This window comes from Gossypium hirsutum, chromosome A01 (assembly GCF_007990345.1).
Source record: "Gossypium hirsutum isolate 1008001.06 chromosome A01, Gossypium_hirsutum_v2.1, whole genome shotgun sequence".
Lineage (NCBI taxonomy): Eukaryota > Viridiplantae > Streptophyta > Magnoliopsida > Malvales > Malvaceae > Gossypium > Gossypium hirsutum.
This window is the reverse complement of record NC_053424.1, coordinates 80,943,252-80,961,274: the sequence shown is the minus strand read 5'-3', so window position 1 is coordinate 80,961,274 and position 18,023 is coordinate 80,943,252. Positions and strand designations below refer to the sequence as shown.

Sequence of the window (18,023 nt, the reverse complement as noted above, 5' to 3'; positions counted from 1 at the left end):
ACTAAGTGCAGGCTACTATGCGTACCCGAAAACTATGATCACTTGTGTAGTACTAAGTGCAGGCTACTACATGTACCAGATTATTGGTCGCATGTGTAGTACTAAGTGTAGGCTACTATGCATACCAGATAGCTTCGGCTACAAGTGTGGAAATGGGAAAATGTGCAGGAAATTATTTATCTGTTATTATTCTGATGAGTTCAACGAGAAATCGATTAAATGAAAATACATGTGAAAGTGATTATTTGATGAACAAGTGCAAGTATATGTTTATTTGAATTTATGAGCAATATGCTCGATATTTGAGCGAACCTCGGTAAAATGGAATAGATTAATTCAATTGTGTAAAAGTGAACTTTAGTAGTAAAACAGTGTTGAACAGCAGCAGTGTATGACTTTGAAAATTTACCAAAAATTGTATAAGTTGAATTAAATTTCAAAAAATTTATAGAATTAAAGATTAATGAGTCTATTTTTATATAAAAGAAACAGGTAGAGCAAAAGAGTTATATATTATGTGATATTATAATTTTTGTGAGACTCTGTTAGAATAAACTCGAGATCCCTTGTTCTGAATTTAGAAATTCACCATAACTTTTACAAAAATTATTAAGAGTCATACCTTACATTCATGGATTCCTTATTGAGTCTATTTTTAAGGGAAGCAAATGGTATGGTCGTTGAAATTCTGTACAAGGATAAATTTGGTTCGTAGTGCATAGGGGTCAGAGTCATCGTACCCTGAAATAGGGGAAACTTTAATGAATAAACTGTAGTAATTGGATAAACCAATATTTTTGGAAATTTTATGGGAGAAAGATATATGAATCTAGTTTCAAGAAAAATTAACAAAACTAAATTTGAAGTTTTTTAGCTTTAGATATGAATGATTTAATAACTGTAACTCGATAACACAGTTTAACCTGAACATGTGTAATTGTACAATTATAGTGTTTTATCTTGAAAAGCGTAGTAGTAATTGCTTATTATTTTCATATGAACTTACTAAGCGTAAAGCTTACCCATCCTCTCCATTTTTTTAGTATTGGCAGGTCGGCTCGGGGTTGGAGATGTAGGAGGCAAAATCACACTATAAAACTATCATTTTGGGAGAATTAATTCAAATATTAGAAATATCAAGTGAGTGGCATGTATAGGAAGTTGGTTTGTGATATGTATTTTATTATGATTTTGACCATACGTATCAGTCTGCATTGAGTTATCGTATATGATCATGAGATGTAGTCCTTATCCATTATGGTTTATAAGTTTAATTAATCGTGTCATGTCCTATGTTTTGATATGATGATATAGTTAGCTTTGTTTGTTATGCATGTGTTCGAAAAGTTTTGAATTAAATGAAATTTTATGGCCTGATTTTTGTCTATGTGTATTGTTAAGTCTGGTAATGCCTCGTACTCTGTTCAGCCTTGGATACGGGTAAGGGGTGTTACAAACAAAGCTAAATAGTGGTTGAACTCGTTACCATGAGGGCCAATCACTACTTGGGAACAAATGACCAAAACATTTTTATTAAAATATATTCCGCCGGCTAAAATGGCTAAATTTTGTAATGATATCTCTTCTTTTGCACAGATGGATTTAGAAACACTCTACGATGCATGGGAGAGATACAAGCACCTTTTGCGAAGATGCCCTCACCATGGGTTACCACTTTGGCTACAGGTTCAAACGTTTCACAATGGCCTGAATCCTTTGACTAGACAGATGATTAACGCAGCTGCTGGTGGAACTATCAATAATAAGACATCTGAGGATGCTTATGAATTTATAGAAGAGATGTCACTGAATAATTATCAGTGGCAAGTCATGAGGACAAAGCCAACGAAAATAGCCGGCGTTTTTAACGTCAATTCGGTCACCATGCTCTCTAATCAGGTAGAACTTTTGAAGAGAAAAATTGACAGTTTTCTTAGTTCTTCACAAGTTCACCCAGCAATGCAGTGCGAAGTAAGTGGAGGTGGATCAAGCAATTCAGAATACCCACCCTATGGCCACAACATGGAGAACGAGCAGTTAAATTACATTGGTAATAATCCTCGATCTCAAAATAATCCTTATAGTAATACTTACAATGCAGGTTGGAGAAACCATCCAAATTTCTCATGGGAGGCCAAGGGAATCAAAGACCACTACCTCCAAGCTTCCAACAACCACCCTACTAACAAGAGAAAAAGCCGAACCTTGAGGAGATGCTAACAAAATTCATCTCGGTGTTAGAAACTCATTTTTAGAATACCGAGATAACATTTAAGAATCAACAAGCACCGATCCAAGGGCTCAAAATTCAGATAGGACAGCTCACTAAATTAATATCCGAACGGCCACAAGGAAGTCTACTGTGACAGCCCAAAATTGACCCCAGTCGGGAAGTGGTTTCGGGACCGCTAAACCGAGTCACCGAAATGTTCGAATGTGATATTTATTGTCTAGAATATGTAATTATGAATGTGTGAAAATTTCAAGCTTCGATTTAGTCGATTGCATGTGAGTTTTAGTAAATAGGACTTATGTGAGAAAATTTTGAAATGTGATAGGTCAAAGCATAAGGACCTATTAGTGCATGAAATAAAAAGGGGGGACTTGCATGTCAAATTCCCCCCTAATTAGTAGTGGCCAGCCATGACAAGCATGGTAGACCAAGTGTGATGGGCAAGAACATGTCATAAACATGTTGAGTTAGTGTTTCATGGGAAGTATGATAAAATAAGGAGCATGGGCATAAAATAATGAAAGGGAATATGATGAAACAAAAAAAAAGTGTGTGGTTGTTCCCCCCCCATTGCCGTGAGTTAAAGAAAAGAAAAGAAAAATTTTGTTCATCTTTTTTTCATCTTCTTTTGGCCGAAAATTCTAAGGAAGGAGGAAGGAGTTCTTGCTTCATGTTTGGTTTGGAAGAGGATTAGGAGGAGGTTTGGCCATACTTGTATCTAGATCAAGGTATGTTTGATGTTGTGCCATGAGATTCATGCATGTTTTTTTAGTTGCTAGCTTGAGTTCTAATTAGCCCATGGTTCAAATCTTTGCTATGTCATGGGGATGATATTCGGCCTAGGTGGATTTTGTATTAATTCCATTGCATGCTAAATATGAAGCTTGTTAATGATGCATGTGATGGTGGATTGATGATTCTTGAATCTTCTTTTTAGCATTTTTGAGTGAGCACATATGTGCATTGGTTGCTAGATGGAGAAGAATCGGCTAGCAAGTTGTGTGCTAAGGCCGAATATAATTTTTGTATATTAATGAGTAATGCATGTGTTAAATTGATGGAAAGGGAGAGGATGCTTTACTAGTGTATATATGTGTGTATTAGCCAAGTTTTGAACTTGAAACAAAATGGTGTTTAGTCAATACAAGTGACCATACTTGTAGAATGTATTAAGTGTTGCAATCGGCCCCAACATAGACATGCATATTCGGCCATAGGAAGGAGATTGGTGTTGCATGTATTCGGTCAGAGGCAAGCATATTGATGCTTTTGTCTTGGCTTAGAAGATTCGGCCAAGGGGGAAATTAGCCAAAATGTTGAGTTTGATTCATGATTCCGTACATATGTGACTTTAATGTCTAATGTATAAATATGGGCTAAGTGCCTTGTGTTCCTCTTTTTGATGCTCAAATGATTAAATCAATTTATTTGTTTAATTAAGCTCAAGAGCAAAGGGGAACTAAATCCGATAAAGGGAAGGAAAAAGTGGTCGAATAGCTATCGGAATCGTTCGACAACATCCGAGGTAAGTTCTTGAGTAAAAGAGCTTAAATTATGATTTGATTAGATCATGTTTTAAGCAAATCAAAATCATGCTCTTTGTGTGTGGCTATTGAGCCGAAATTGCAAGAATGATAAGTGTCTTGTGTTTGAGTTTTGCTAACGAAAACAAAATACGAATGTGCCATGATTTATTGTTAAATGTGCATGGTTATTTGAATGATGTCCGGGCTAAGTCCCGAAGGCTTTGTGCTAGGTGACCATATCCGGACTAAGATCCGAAGGCATTTGTACGAGTTACTAAATCCGGACTAAGATCCGAAGGCATTTGTGCGAGTTACTAAATCCGGGTTAAGTCCCGAAGGCATTTGTGCAAGTTACTAAATCTGGGTTAAGTCCCGAAGGCATTTGTGCGAGTTACTATAACCGGGCTATGTCTCGAAGGCATTTGAACGAGTAGCTATATCCGGTTAAATTCCGAAGGTACATGATTTGGGAATGAATGATCTTGCTGTAAAAATTTCAGTTAATACGCTTGAAACATCCCAACATTAAGGTATGTTTCGTATGTGCTTTGAATTAGTTGAGCCCTTACAAATAAGTATTCGCTCAGTTGATAAATGAGCTACCGGCCTTTGGCTAAGTTGATCTTTGTGTATGAATAAAAGGGTTGGTAATGTGAAGTAAGTATGATATTGAAAAATTGTGCATATGAAATTATCCGTTTAGCTATATGAATGCTATACTTTTGTTGTGCTGGAATCCCTTGCTCAAAACTTACTAAGCATAAATTGCTTACTCCGTCTCCTTGATTCTCTGTTTTATAGATTTTGGTTCTCTAGCTATCGGCCTCGGGATTTTGAAGTCGAAGTCGCCCACACTATCAAAGCCCCCCCCTTTTGGTACAATTTTGGTTGAACTTCGAAATGGCATGTATAGGACTACCCTTTTTGTTGGGGGTCATGGACCCTTTGGACTTGTATAATTTTGGATAGCCATGCGAAAATGGCTTATATATGTTTGAGTATAATGTTATAATCATTTGGTATGGATATGGTTATTGAGAGGTGTGGATATGCTTAACAAGGATTGGCCATGGGAATGGTTAATCACTATCATAATTTGTGCTATTTATGCTAAAAGGGCTAGTTGAATCATGGAAACTATGAAATAGGTAAAGTCTACCTTAAAGGCAGATGCTGACAGGAGCAGTGATGTAGATTTAGAAAATCACTAAAAATAGTAGGAAGGGAATTAAATAGTGAATAAATTATGTAAACGAACCTTGATGAATCTATTTTCATAGGAAAGTCACGAAACAATCATATGGACAGTATGTTAAGAGATATTCAGGTTCTCGTGAGACAGGGCCAGAACGGTTTCTGGATTTCCTGTTCCGACTTTGGAAATTCATTATAAATTAACCAGAGACAATTAGGAGTCATTACATATATGTATAGATTCCTCTCTGAGTCTAGTTTCTATAGAAACAAACGGAATCAGTATTGAAGCCCTGTACAGGGAGATATCCAAGTCGTAATGTGCAAAGGTCAGTGTAGTCGATCCCTGTAACATGGGAGACTTTGACTAATAAACTGTACTAATTGGCCCAACCAAAAATTCTGTAAAAAAATATGTAGATGGGCATATGAGTCTATTTTCAGGGAAAATTTACGGAACTGGATTCCGAGTTTCTGAACTCAAGATATGATTTTTAAAGCGACTAGTACGCAGATTGGCAGTGTCTGGGAAATTTTTTTATAAGTGGTTTAAAGTCTGTTAACACCTCGTGTTCGACTCCGGTGACGGTCTCGGGTTCGGGGTGTTACATCTACCTAGTAACACTGAACCCAACCCAAAAGAGCATGTGAAAGAAGTTACACTAAGGAGTGGGAAAGTGTTAGCTGAATCTGAAAAGAAGCCACCACAAGAAGCTGACAGAAAGGAGGTCGAACCCGAAAACAATGACAATCTAATGCCAAAAGAATATAAACCACCAATCCCATACCCAGCAAAGTTGAAGAACGACCGCATGGATGCACAATTCGGTAAATTTCTTAAACTTTTTGTACAAATGCATATTAACTTACCTTTTGTTGAAGCTATATCGTAGATGCCTACATATGCAAAATTTTTAAAGGAGCTTCTAACAAACAAAAGGAAGTTTGAAGACTTATCTACAGTGGAACTTAATGAGGAGTGCTCAGCCATACTCGAAAATAAACTGCCAATCAAACTGAAAGATCCAGGAAGTTTTACTATTCCTTACTTAATTGGTAGTTTGAATGTTGATAAAGCACTAGCTGATTTAGGCACCAGCATTAATTTGATGCCATATAAAATGTTTAAACAACTTGGTCTTGGGGAACCTAAACCCATTAGGATGAGTATTCAACTAGCTGACAGATCTATTAAATATCCTAGGGGAGTTATAGAGGACGTACTTGTAAAAATAGATAAATTTATATTCCCTGTTGATTTCGTTGTGCTTGACATGGATGAAGATGTTGAGGAGCCTTTAATCTTAGGTCGGCCATTTTTAGCCACTGTTAGGGCTGTAACTGATGTGGGTGATGGTAAATTGGTACTTAGAGTAGCTGGCGAAGAGATTATTTTTAAAATTTATGATGCCATGAGATTTTCTAGGGAACAGGATGACTCATGTTATTTTATCGACTCTATTGATCATGCTACTCAAGATTTTTTTTAGGAAATCATACATAAGGACACGATGGAACCATGTCTCGCCCAAGAAGAGGGGGTGGATGATGATTCTGAGATAGGAACCGAACTAAACTCCAATGAAACCTCCCCAAAACTAGCAGAATATGAGGGAATTAAGGTAAAAGATGAACTTAAGCAAAAACCCTCTATTGAAGAACCTCTCAAACTGAAACTTAAACAATTGCTGAATCACTTGGAATATGCATTCGTTGGAAATAATTCTACATTACCGGTAATTATTGCATCCAACTTGCAACCTAAGGAGAAAGAGGAATTACTCCAAGTATTAAGAGAGCATAAAAGGGCCATATCTTTGAAAATTCCTAACATTAAAGGGATCAGCCCTTCTTTTTGCACCCAAAAAATTTTAATGGAAGATGAATATAAACCATGCGTGCAAGCCCAAAGATGACTGAACCCCAACATGAAAGAAGTTTTTAAAGCGGAGGTAATTAAACTCCTAGAAGCTGGAATTATTTATCCTATTTCTGATAGTTCTTGGGTGAGTCCAATGCAGGTTATTCCTAAGAAAGGAGGCATGACTGTTATAGCCAATGAGAAGAATGAATTAATCCCAACAAGGACAGTCACAGGTTGGAGAGTGTGCATTGGTTATAGGAAGCTAAATGATGCCACAAGAAAAGATCACTTCCCCCTTCCATCAGTTGACCAAATGTTGGAAAGATTGTCAAGGCACATGTACTACTACTTTTTAGACAAACTCTCTAGCTATTTCCAAATCCTAATAGCTCTTGAAGATCAAGAAAAGACAACATTTACATGTCCATATGGTACGTTTGCTTATTGTAGAATGCCTTTTAGATTATGTAATGCTCCTGCTACTTTTCAGTGCTGCATAATGGCCATTTTTGACAAACTCGTAGAAGACGTCATGGAGGTATTTATGGATGATTTCTAGGTTTTCGGTAACTCTTTCCATATTTGCCTCAAAAACTTAAAACGAGTGTTAATAAGATGTGAGTAAACAAACCTTGTGCTTAACTAGGAAAAATGTCACTTTATGGTTCAAGAAGGTATTGTTTTAGGACATAAAATCTCTAGTAGAGGGATTGAGGTTGATAAATCTAAAATTGAAACCATTGAAAAACTACCTCCTCCTAATTCGGTTAAGGCTATTAGAAGCTTTTTAGGACATGCTGGGTTTTATAGAAGATTTATTAAAGACTTTTAGAAAATAGCTAAGCCTTTGACTAAATTACTAGAAAAAGATGTGCCTTTTAATTTCGATCAGGAGTGTTTAGAAGCATTTAATACTTTAAAGGATAAACTAACTAAAGCTCCAATTATAGTTGCACCTGATTGGAATTCACCATTTGAACTAATGTGTGATGTAAGTGATTTTGCAGTAGCTGTAGTTTTGGGATAGCGAAGAGATAAACATTTTCAACCTATCTATTATGCTAGCAGAACTTTGACAGCCGCACAAGAAAACTACACCACTACAGAGAAAGAGCTACTAGCTGTGGTTTTTACATTCGATAAATTTAGGTCATATTTAATATTGTCTAAAGTTATCATTTGTACTGACCATTCCACTTTTCGCCACCTTTTGACTAAAACTAATGCAAAACCTTGACTCATTCGATGGATCTTATTATTTCAGGAATTTGACTTGGAGATTAAGGATAAGAAAGAAGTTAAAAATCTCGCGGCTAACCACCTCTCCAGGCTTGAAAACTCAAGTACCAAAGAGCTAGATGACATTGAAATAAATGATTCATTCCCTGAAGAACAATTTTTTGCTATATCTGATTCTAAGGTACCTTGGTTTGTAGATATTGCAATTTTTTTAGCCGCTAACGTTATCCCAAAACGGTTGACACATCAACAAAAGAAGCGATTCTTCATTGATGTGAAAAACTACTTTTGGGAAGACCCTTTTCTTTTCCGTAAATGTGTAGATCAAATCATTAAGAGATGCGTTACAAGGACAGAAGCATTGAAGACCTAGGAACATTGCCACTCGGGACTGATTGGAGGACATTACGGTGGAAATAAGATTGCACATAAAGTCCTCGAATCAGGTTTTTATTGGCCCACTCTATTCAAAGAAGCCGACAGGTATGTTACTTATTGTGACATGTGACAGCCCTAAATTGACCCTGGTCGGAAAGTGGTTTCAGGACCGCTAAACCGAGTCACCGAAGTATTTGAATATAATATTTATTGTCTAAAACATGTGAATATGAATGTGTGAAAACTTTAAGCTTCGATTTAGTCAATTGCATGTGAATTTAGTTAATAGGACTTATGTGTGACACTTTTGAAATGTGATAGGTTAATCTATAAGGATCTATTAATGCATGTTGTAAAAATGATGGATTTTCATGTCAAATTTCCATTTATGATAAGTAGTGGCTGGTCATGTTATGGGCTATTATTGATAATATGTATTTTTCTATTAACATTTTTAGTTTACAAAATAAAATAATGAATTAAGAATAATAAAACATGAGGTGAGTGGGAGGAGAAACCAAAGTTGTTTCATCCTTGCTCCTCCATTGCCTTGACTTGAAGGGGGGAAGAAGAAAAATTCAGCCAAGGTGGTTCTCTAGATTAAGGTATGTTCAATGTTGCTTTTGGAAGTTTATACATCCTTTGGATGATTAGTCTAAATTCTATCTATCTCATGGATGGATTTGGGGTTGTTGGAGAGTTAGGATTCGGCTAAGAGGCTTCAAAATTTTAGTTGATGCCTTGATACTATTAGCATGTTAGCTATATGGATGTGTTAAGTTGCTTGAAATGTTGGATAAATTTGAACTCATCACCAAGTTCTTTAGGTAACCCATGTTAGAAATTTTGGTATTGAGATGTCTAGAACTTTCGGCCATAGTAGCTATGGAGAAATAATGTTTTTTTTTTCTTTTTAAATTGGATGAATCTTGTTGTATGAGTGCTTGAACCAACTATGATTAAATAGATGCTAAATTAGAAATTTCTAAAAAATTTCCATGTTTCTAGCCAAATATGCGTTCGATTAAGAAGGAATTTGTTGAAAAATGTAGGTGAACATGACAAGTGTATTCGGCTTAGGGCATAAAGGATATGAAAATTTTGGTATTTATTTTTGATTGTGTGTGTGTATGACCATGGATAATTGGCCGCATGAATATTATAAATACATGATGTATATTATAATTATTAAGCTACAAAACATTGTACATGTTCGGCCAAGGTAAACTATTTGAGTAAAGTATATCTTGATGGTACATTTCGGCTAGTATAAAATGTATTAAATCTATATGTATAATTGTTTAATGTGACTTACCAAATATACAAATTTGGAAATGAAATGATGAGAGACTTAAGTGGGCAATTAATTCAAGTGAATTGGTTCTAAAATGTATATGGATGCCGAATGACTATGTTTGATTTGGGAAGTAAATTGTTTGATTTAACTCAAGAGCTTAGAGGATCAAAGTTGGATAGGGGAAAGGAAAAAGTGATCGAATAGCCGTTGAAATCGTTCGACAACATCCGAGGTAAGTCTTTGAGTAATGGAACTTAGTCTATGATTTGATTAAGCCATGACATATAATCATAACAAATAAATGACGATATAATTATTCTACTTGAATTATATATCGAGGTAATTAGTTTATACTATGACTAGTAGCCGAATGTGTAAAGAGATCATGCTCTTTGTATGTGGCTATTGAGCCGAAAATGGTAATGGTTGATAAGTGTCTTGTGTTTGAGTTCTAGTAACGAAAATGAAAAATAGATGTGTTATGATTTATTGATATATGTGCATGATTATTCGGATGATATCCGGGCTAAGACCCGAAGGCACTTTGTGCTAGTGACTATATCCGGGTTAAGTCCCGAAGGCATTTGTGCTAGTGACGATATCCGGGCTAAGACCCGAAGGCATTTTGTGCTAGTGACTATATCCGAGCTAAGTCCCGAAGGCATTTGTGCGAGTTACTATATCCGGGCTAAGTCCCGAAGGCATTTGTGCGATTTGCTATATCCGGCTAAATCCCGAAGGTACGTGAGTTTGGAAATGAGCGATCTTGCTGTAATAATTTCAATTAATACGCTCATAAAATCCAAACAATAAGGTATGTTTCGTATATGCATCGGAAAGTTGATTTTCTTTTAAATAGTATTCGCTCAATTGATTAACAAACTTCCGGCCTTAGTTAGGTTTGATCCCTTGTGTATGAATATACTGGTTGAAGCGTGAAGTAAGTGTGATTTTGGGAATATGCGTATATGCAATTATTCATTTAGTCATATGAATGCTATACTTTAGTCGTAAATAATTTCATTACTTAAACTTACTAAGCATTAAAATGCTTATTTTGTTGCTTTGATTCTCTGTTTTATAGATTTTGTTCGTCAGCTATCGGACTCGGGAGTGTCAAAGTCGAAGTCGTTCACACTATCTAAGCCCTTTTGGTACTCTTTTAGTTGAATTTTGATAATGGCATGTATAGGGCTGTCCCTTGTTGTTAATTAAGTATCTTTTGGTAATGTATATTCGTATAGCCATGCGAAAATGGCTCGTATATTTTGAAGTATATCATTACGGTCTTATGATATGGTTATTAAGTGGTGTGGAAATGTTTGGTAAAGACTAGCCATTGGAATGGCCGATCACGGTCCTATTGGGGCTACGTACGTCATGGCTAATCGTGATTATACTTGAAAATAATGTATGTCAATTTACTAATGGATTCATGGAAAATTATGAAATAGGTAAAATTAGCTTAAAATAGATGCTGACAGCAGCAGTGATGTAAGTTTGAAAAATCACTAAAAATAGTAGGAATGAAATTAAATAGTGAATAAATTATGTAATTGAATCTTGATGAGTCTATTTTCATATGAAAGAAACAAAATGACCATATGAGCCGTATTTTATGAGATGTTTAAGTTTTCGTGAAACAGGGCCAGGGCATTTTTTGGATCCCCTATCCTGATTTTGAAAGTTTACCATAAATTAACTAGAGACAATTAGAAGTCATGATTTACATGTATGGATTCCTTTTTGAGTCTAGTTTCATTAGAAACAAACGGCATAAGTATTGAATCTCTGTACAGGGAGATATCTAAGTCGTAATGCATGAAGGCAGAGTAGTCAAACCCTGAAAATAGGGGAGAATTTAACTAATAAACTGTACTAATTGGCCTAACCAAAAATTCTAGAAAAAAATTTGTAAATGGAAACATGAGTATAGTTTCAGGAAAAATTTAGGAATCGGTTTTCAAGTTTTGGAACTCGAGATATGATTTTTAAAGTAACTGTGATGCAGTTAGCCAGCTCGTCTGGAAATTTTAAAATGAACTGTGTAAGTAAATGAATTAAGTCCGTTAACACCTCGTGTTCGACTCCGGCAACGGTCTCGGGTACGGGGCGTTACAATTTTATGGGTATCAGAGCTACGGTTTAGTCGATTCTAGGACTACCGTAATACGTTCGGGTCTAGCTATACATGCCATTATGTGTTTATTTGATAGTGTGGTGATTTCTGACAGTTAAAAATGTGTTTACTTATAGTAATGGATCCCGATCCCAACCGAGCGGTAGCTGATGATGTTGAGAGTGTAGCGCCTGCTCCCGCGCAAGGGACAGCGCCGGTGGACTCTCAACCTATTGCTAGTAATCAGAATGATGAAGTTAGACAGGCTTTTATAGCGTGATGAATGATTGGTTCAATCAGTATATTCGAACTAATACGGCTGTTCCACAACCCCCACTCCCGACTAATACAACCCCTGCACCTGCGATACCTCCGGTAACTGACCAGATAAGGTTAAATAAGCCCCCAGTTGACAGAATCCGAAAACACGGGGCTACTGAATTTAAAGCTACAAACAGCGACGATGCCGAGCAAGCTGAATTTTGGTTGGACGACACTATTCGGGTACTTGATGAACTATCTTGCACACCCGATGAATGCCTAAAGTGTACTATCTCCTTGCTACGTGATTTTGCCTACTATTGGTGGAATACGTTGATTTCGGTTGTGCCCAGAGAACAAGTAACTTGGGAGTTTTTCCAAACCGAGTTTCGAAAAAAGTATATCAGCCAGAGATTCATTGATCAAAAACGGAAAGAATTTCTTGAACTTAAACAAGGTTCCATGTCGGTTACTGATTATGAACGAAAGTTTGTAAGGCTTAGCCGGTACACTCGAGAATGCATTTCCTCAGAAGCTGTAATGTGTAAACGTTTCGAAGATGGACTGAACGAAGATATAAAACTGTGTGTTGGCATTTTAGAAATTAGAGAATTTGTGGTACTTGTCGAGCGAGCTTGCAAAGCCGAAGAGCTCAGTAAGGAGAAAAGAAAAGCTGATATGGGAGCAAAGGAGTTTCGTAAGAGATCTTCGGAAAAGCCTTTCAACAGTTTTCGAAGAAAGTTAGAGATGATTTAGGCCGGTCTAAAGACACTTCGGGCTTTTCTAGACGAGATCGTGATCGACCCCCTGTGAGTACACGAGTCACTTCGGTTACCAGTGTTGGAAATGATCATCGAGACAGAACAGAGTGCCATTATTGTGGTAAATGGCATTCGGGGACTTGTAGATTCCATGACCGCTCCTGTTATAAGTGCGGATCAGCTGACCACTTTATCAAGGATTGCCCGAGACTGTCTGAACAAAATGTAAATCAGAGTGGGAAACCAGGTGCTACTACTGCACGGGGCAGACCATCTAGAAATACGGGGAATGCTAGTGGCGGTCAGAGAGGATCTAGAGATGCTACAACCAAATCTGAGGCCCGTGCTCCTGCTAGAGCTTATGCTATACGCGCACGGGAGGATGCTTCCTCGCCAGATGTTATTACCGGTACTTTCACTCTCTTTGATACTAATGTGATTGCATTGATTGACCCTGGTTCTACTCATTCATATGTATGTGAGACCTTAGCATCCAGTAAGACTTTACCTGTTGAGTCTACTGAGTTCGTAATTCGAGTGTCGAATCCCTTGGGTCGTTATGTGCTTGTCGAGAAGGTGTGTAAGAAATGCCCCTTATTAATCCAAGGCTCCTATTTTCCGGTTGACTTGATGCTTTTACCGTTTGATGAATTTGATGTTATTCTCAGTTTGGATTGGTTGACCGTACATGATGCAGTTGTGAATTGCAAAAGTAAGACTATTGATTTGAGGTGTGCGAATAATGAGATAATCCGAGTTGAAGCTACTGTTTTGAAGGGATTGCCAACAATAATATATTCGATGTTAGCTTAAAAATATGTGAGAAAGGGGTGTGAAGCGTATCTTTTATACGTACTTGATAATAAAGAATCAGAAAAGAAGCTTGAATCGGTACCAGTGGTTTGTGAATATCCGGATGTTTTTCCCGAAGAATTACCGGGGTTACCACCTGTTCGGGAGGTAGAGTTTGGCATCGAACTTGTACCTGGGACTACACCGATTTTGATAGCTCCGTATTGTATGGCACTAACAGAATTAAAGGAATTGAAAGCTCAGTTGCAAGAGTTGATGGATAGAGGTTTCGCTCGACCAAGTTTCTCACCTTGGGGTGCACCAGTATTGCTTGTGAAAAAGAAGGACGGAACCACGAGGTTGTGCATCGACTATCGTCAGCTGAATAAAGTGACAATAAAGAATAAATATCCGTTACCATGTATTGATGATTTGTTTGATCAACTAAAGGGAGCCTCAGTGTTTTCAAAGATAGATTTGAGATCGGGCTATTATCAGTTGCAAATTCGAGATTCGGATATACCCAAAACTGCTTTCAGAATGAGATACGGTCACTACGAGTTCTTAGTGATGTCGTTTGGGCTCACTAATGCCCCTTGCGGTATTTATGGATTTGATGAATTGAATCTTCAGACCGTTTTCGGATCGGTTTGTAGTTGTGTTTATCGATGATATTTTGGTCTATTCGAGAAGTGAAACCGATCATGCTGAACACCTGGGATTAGTGTTGCAGATTTTACGGGATAAGAAGTTATATGCTAAGTTTAGTAAGTGTGAGTTCTGGTTAAGAAAGGTTAGCTTCTTGGGTCATGTGGTATCTGCATCGGGTATTCGAGTTGATCTGATCAAAATTTTAGCCATACTTAACTGGAAGCCTCTGAGAAATATTACTGAGGTTCGGAGCTTTTTGGGACTTGCCGGTTACTATAGACAGTTTGTAAAGGGTTTCTCGATGATAGCCACACCAATGACGAAACTGCTTCAGAAAGATGTTAGGTTTGAATGGACAAAAAAATGTCAGAAAAGTTTCGATCAACTAAAAACTTACTTGACTGAAGCTCCAGTACTAGTGCAGCCCGAATCAGGCAAAGAGTTTGTCATTTACAGTGATGCATCCTTACTTGGGTTGGGTTGTGTATTGATGCAAGAAGGTCGAGTTGTAGCTTATGCGTCGAGGCAATTGAAGCCACATGAGAAAAATTATCCAACCCATGATCTCGAATTAGCCGCCATCGTATTCGCTTTGAAAATATGGAGACATTACTTATTTGGTGAGAGGTGCCATGTATTTTCGGATCACAAAAGTCTTAAATATTTGATGACTCAAAGAGATTTGAATCTGCGACAAAGACGTTGACTCGAGTTGTTAAAAGATTATGAGCTTGTCATTGACTGTCACCCGGGAAAGGCTAATGTGGTTGCGGATGCCTTAAGTCGTAAATCACTGTTTGCTTTACGAGCGATGAATGTACATTTGTCGGTTCTATCTGATAATGTGCTAGTAGCAGAAATAAAGGCCAAACCATTGTTGATTCATCAAATTCGTGAAGCTTAGAAAGTCGATGATGAATTGGTTGCAAAACGGGCTGAATGTGTTTCGAATATGGAATCAGAGTTTCAAATTGACGATGACGATTGTTTGAGGTTCAGAAGTCATTTGTGTGTTCCAAGAAATTCAAAACTTATTTCGATGATTCTGAACGAAGCTCATTGTAGCCGAATGTCAATTCACCCGGGGAGTACGAAAATGTACAACGATCTGAGACGTCAGTTTTGGTGGCATGGTATGAAACGAGACATTTCCGATTTTGTTTCAAAGTGTTTAATATGTCAACAAGTGAAAGCGGAACATCAAGTGCCTACAGGTTTACTTCAGCCGATCATGATACCTGAATGGAAATGGGATCGAGTCACGATGGATTTTGCTGATAGACTGACTAAGTCGGCTCATTTTATCGGCAAGTAAGAAAGATGCGATTTGGGTTGTTGTTGATAGACTGACTAAGTCGGCTCATTTCATTCCCGTACGTACGGATTATTCATTGGATAAACTAGCTGAATTGTATGTTTCTCAGATTGTAAGATTACACGGGGTACCTATTTCTATTGTGTCGGATAGAGATCCGAGGTTCACCTCGCTATTTTGGAAGAAATTGCAAGAAGCTTTGGGTACCAAGTTGCATTTTAGCACCGCTTTTCATCCTCAGACCGATGGTCAATCCGAATGAATAATTCAGATACTCGAGGATATGTTGAGATGTTGCATCCTTGAGTTTGGTGGTTCGTGGGAACGGTATTTACCTTTGATTGAATTCGCTTACAACAATAGTTTTCAATCAAGTATTAAGATGGCACCTTACGAGGCTTTGTACGGTCGTAAATGCCGTACACCATTGTTTCGGACCGAGCTCGGTGAAAGTAAAATTTTCGGAGTTGATTTGATTAAAGATCCTGAGCAGAAAGTAAACATAATTAGTGAAATTCTGAAGGCAGCATCAGATCGTCAGAAGTCGTACGCGGATTCAAAACGAAGAGATATTGAGTATCAGGTGGGAGACAAAGTGTTTCTTAAAGTTTTACCTTGGAAAAAGATACTCAGATTTGGCCAAAAGGGCAAACTGAGTCTGAGGTTCATAGGGCCGTATGAAATATCCGAACGAGTTGGTCCAGTGGCATATAGATTGATTTTACCCCCTGATCTCGAAAAGATTCACAACGTTTTTCATGTTTCGATGCTTCGACGATACAGATATGATCCTTTGCACATAATTAATCCCTCCGAGGTTGAAATTCAATCCGATATGAGTTATGAAGAAGAACCAATTCGTATCGTAGCTCGTGAAGTGAAAGAGTTGCGAAACAAAAGGGTTCCGTTAGTAAAGGTGTTATGGCTCAAACACGGGATCGAAGAAGCAACTTGGGAAACTGAGAACTCTATGAAAGAACGATACCCAAACCTATTTACCGGTAAGATTTTCGAGGACAAAAATTTCTTAAGTGGGGGAGAGTTGTGACAGCCCTAAATTGACCTTGGTCGGAAAGTGGTTTCAGGACCGCTAAACCGAGTCACCGAAGTATTTGAATGTAATATTTATTGTCTAAAATATGTGAATATGAATGTGTGAAAGTTTTAAGCTTCGATTTAGTCTATTGCATGTGAATTTAGTTAATAGGACTTATGTGTGACACTTTTGAAATGTGATAGGTTAATCTATAAGGATCTATTAATGCATGTTGTAAAAATGATGGATTTACATGTCAAATTTCCATTTATGATAAGTAGTGGCCGGCCATGGTATGGGCTATTATTAATAATATGTATTTTTCTATTAACATTTTTAGTTTACAAAATAAAATAATGAGTTAAGAATAATAAAACATGAGGTGAGTGGGAGGAAAAACCAAAGTTGTTTCATCCTTGCTCCTCCATTGCCGTGACTTGAGGGGGGGAAGAAGAAAAATTCGACCAAGGTGGTTCTCTAAATTAAGGTATGTTCAATGTTGCTTTTGGAAGTTTATACATCCTCTGGATGATTAGTCTAAATTCTATCTATCTCATGGATAGATTTGGGGTTGTTGGAGAGTTAGGATTCGGCTAAGAGGCTTCAAAATTTTAGTTGATGCCTTGATACTATTAGCATGTTAGCTATATGGATGTGTTAAGTTGCTTGAAATGTTGGATAAATTTGAACTCATCACCAAGTTCTTTAGGTAACCCATGTTAGAAATTTCGGTATTGAGATGTCTAGAACTTTCGGCCATAGTAGCTATGGAGAAATAAGGTTTTTGTTTCTTGTTAAATTGGATGAATCTTGTTGTATGAGTGCTTGAACCAACTATGATTAAATAGATGCTAAATTAGAAATTTCTAAAAAATTTCCGTGTTTCTAGCCAAATATGCGTTCGATTAAGAAGGAATTTGTTGAAAAATGTAGGTGAACATGACAAGTGTATTCGGCTTAGAGCATAAAGGATATGAAAATTTTGGTATTTATTTTTTATTATGTGTGTGTTTGACCATGGATAATTGGCTGCATGAATATTATAAATACATGATGTATATTATAATTATTAAGCTACAAAACATTGTACATGTTCGGCCAAGGTAAACTATTTGAGTAAAGTATATCTTGATGGTACATTTCGGCTAGTATAAAATGTATTAAAGCTATATGTATAATTGTTTAATGTGACTTACCAAATATACAAATTTGAAAATGAAATGATGAGAGACTTAAGTAGGCAATTAATTTAAGTGAATTGGTTCTAAAATGTAATGGATGCCGAATGGCTATGTTTGATTTGGGAAGTAAATTGTTTGATTTAGCTCAAGAGCTTAGAGGATCAAAGTTGGATAGG

At 37.0% G+C, this 18,023-nt stretch overlaps 1 non-coding gene across 1 annotated transcript; it reads right to left on the bottom strand.

Annotated features, from left to right (window-relative positions):
- Nucleotides 1-1,563: 1,563 nt before the first annotated feature.
- Nucleotides 1,564-1,670, bottom strand: LOC121208227 (small nucleolar RNA R71). Its single transcript, XR_005903187.1, has one exon. It is a non-coding gene; the product is annotated as a small nucleolar RNA R71 (small nucleolar RNA).
- Nucleotides 1,671-18,023: the final 16,353 nt, after the last annotated feature.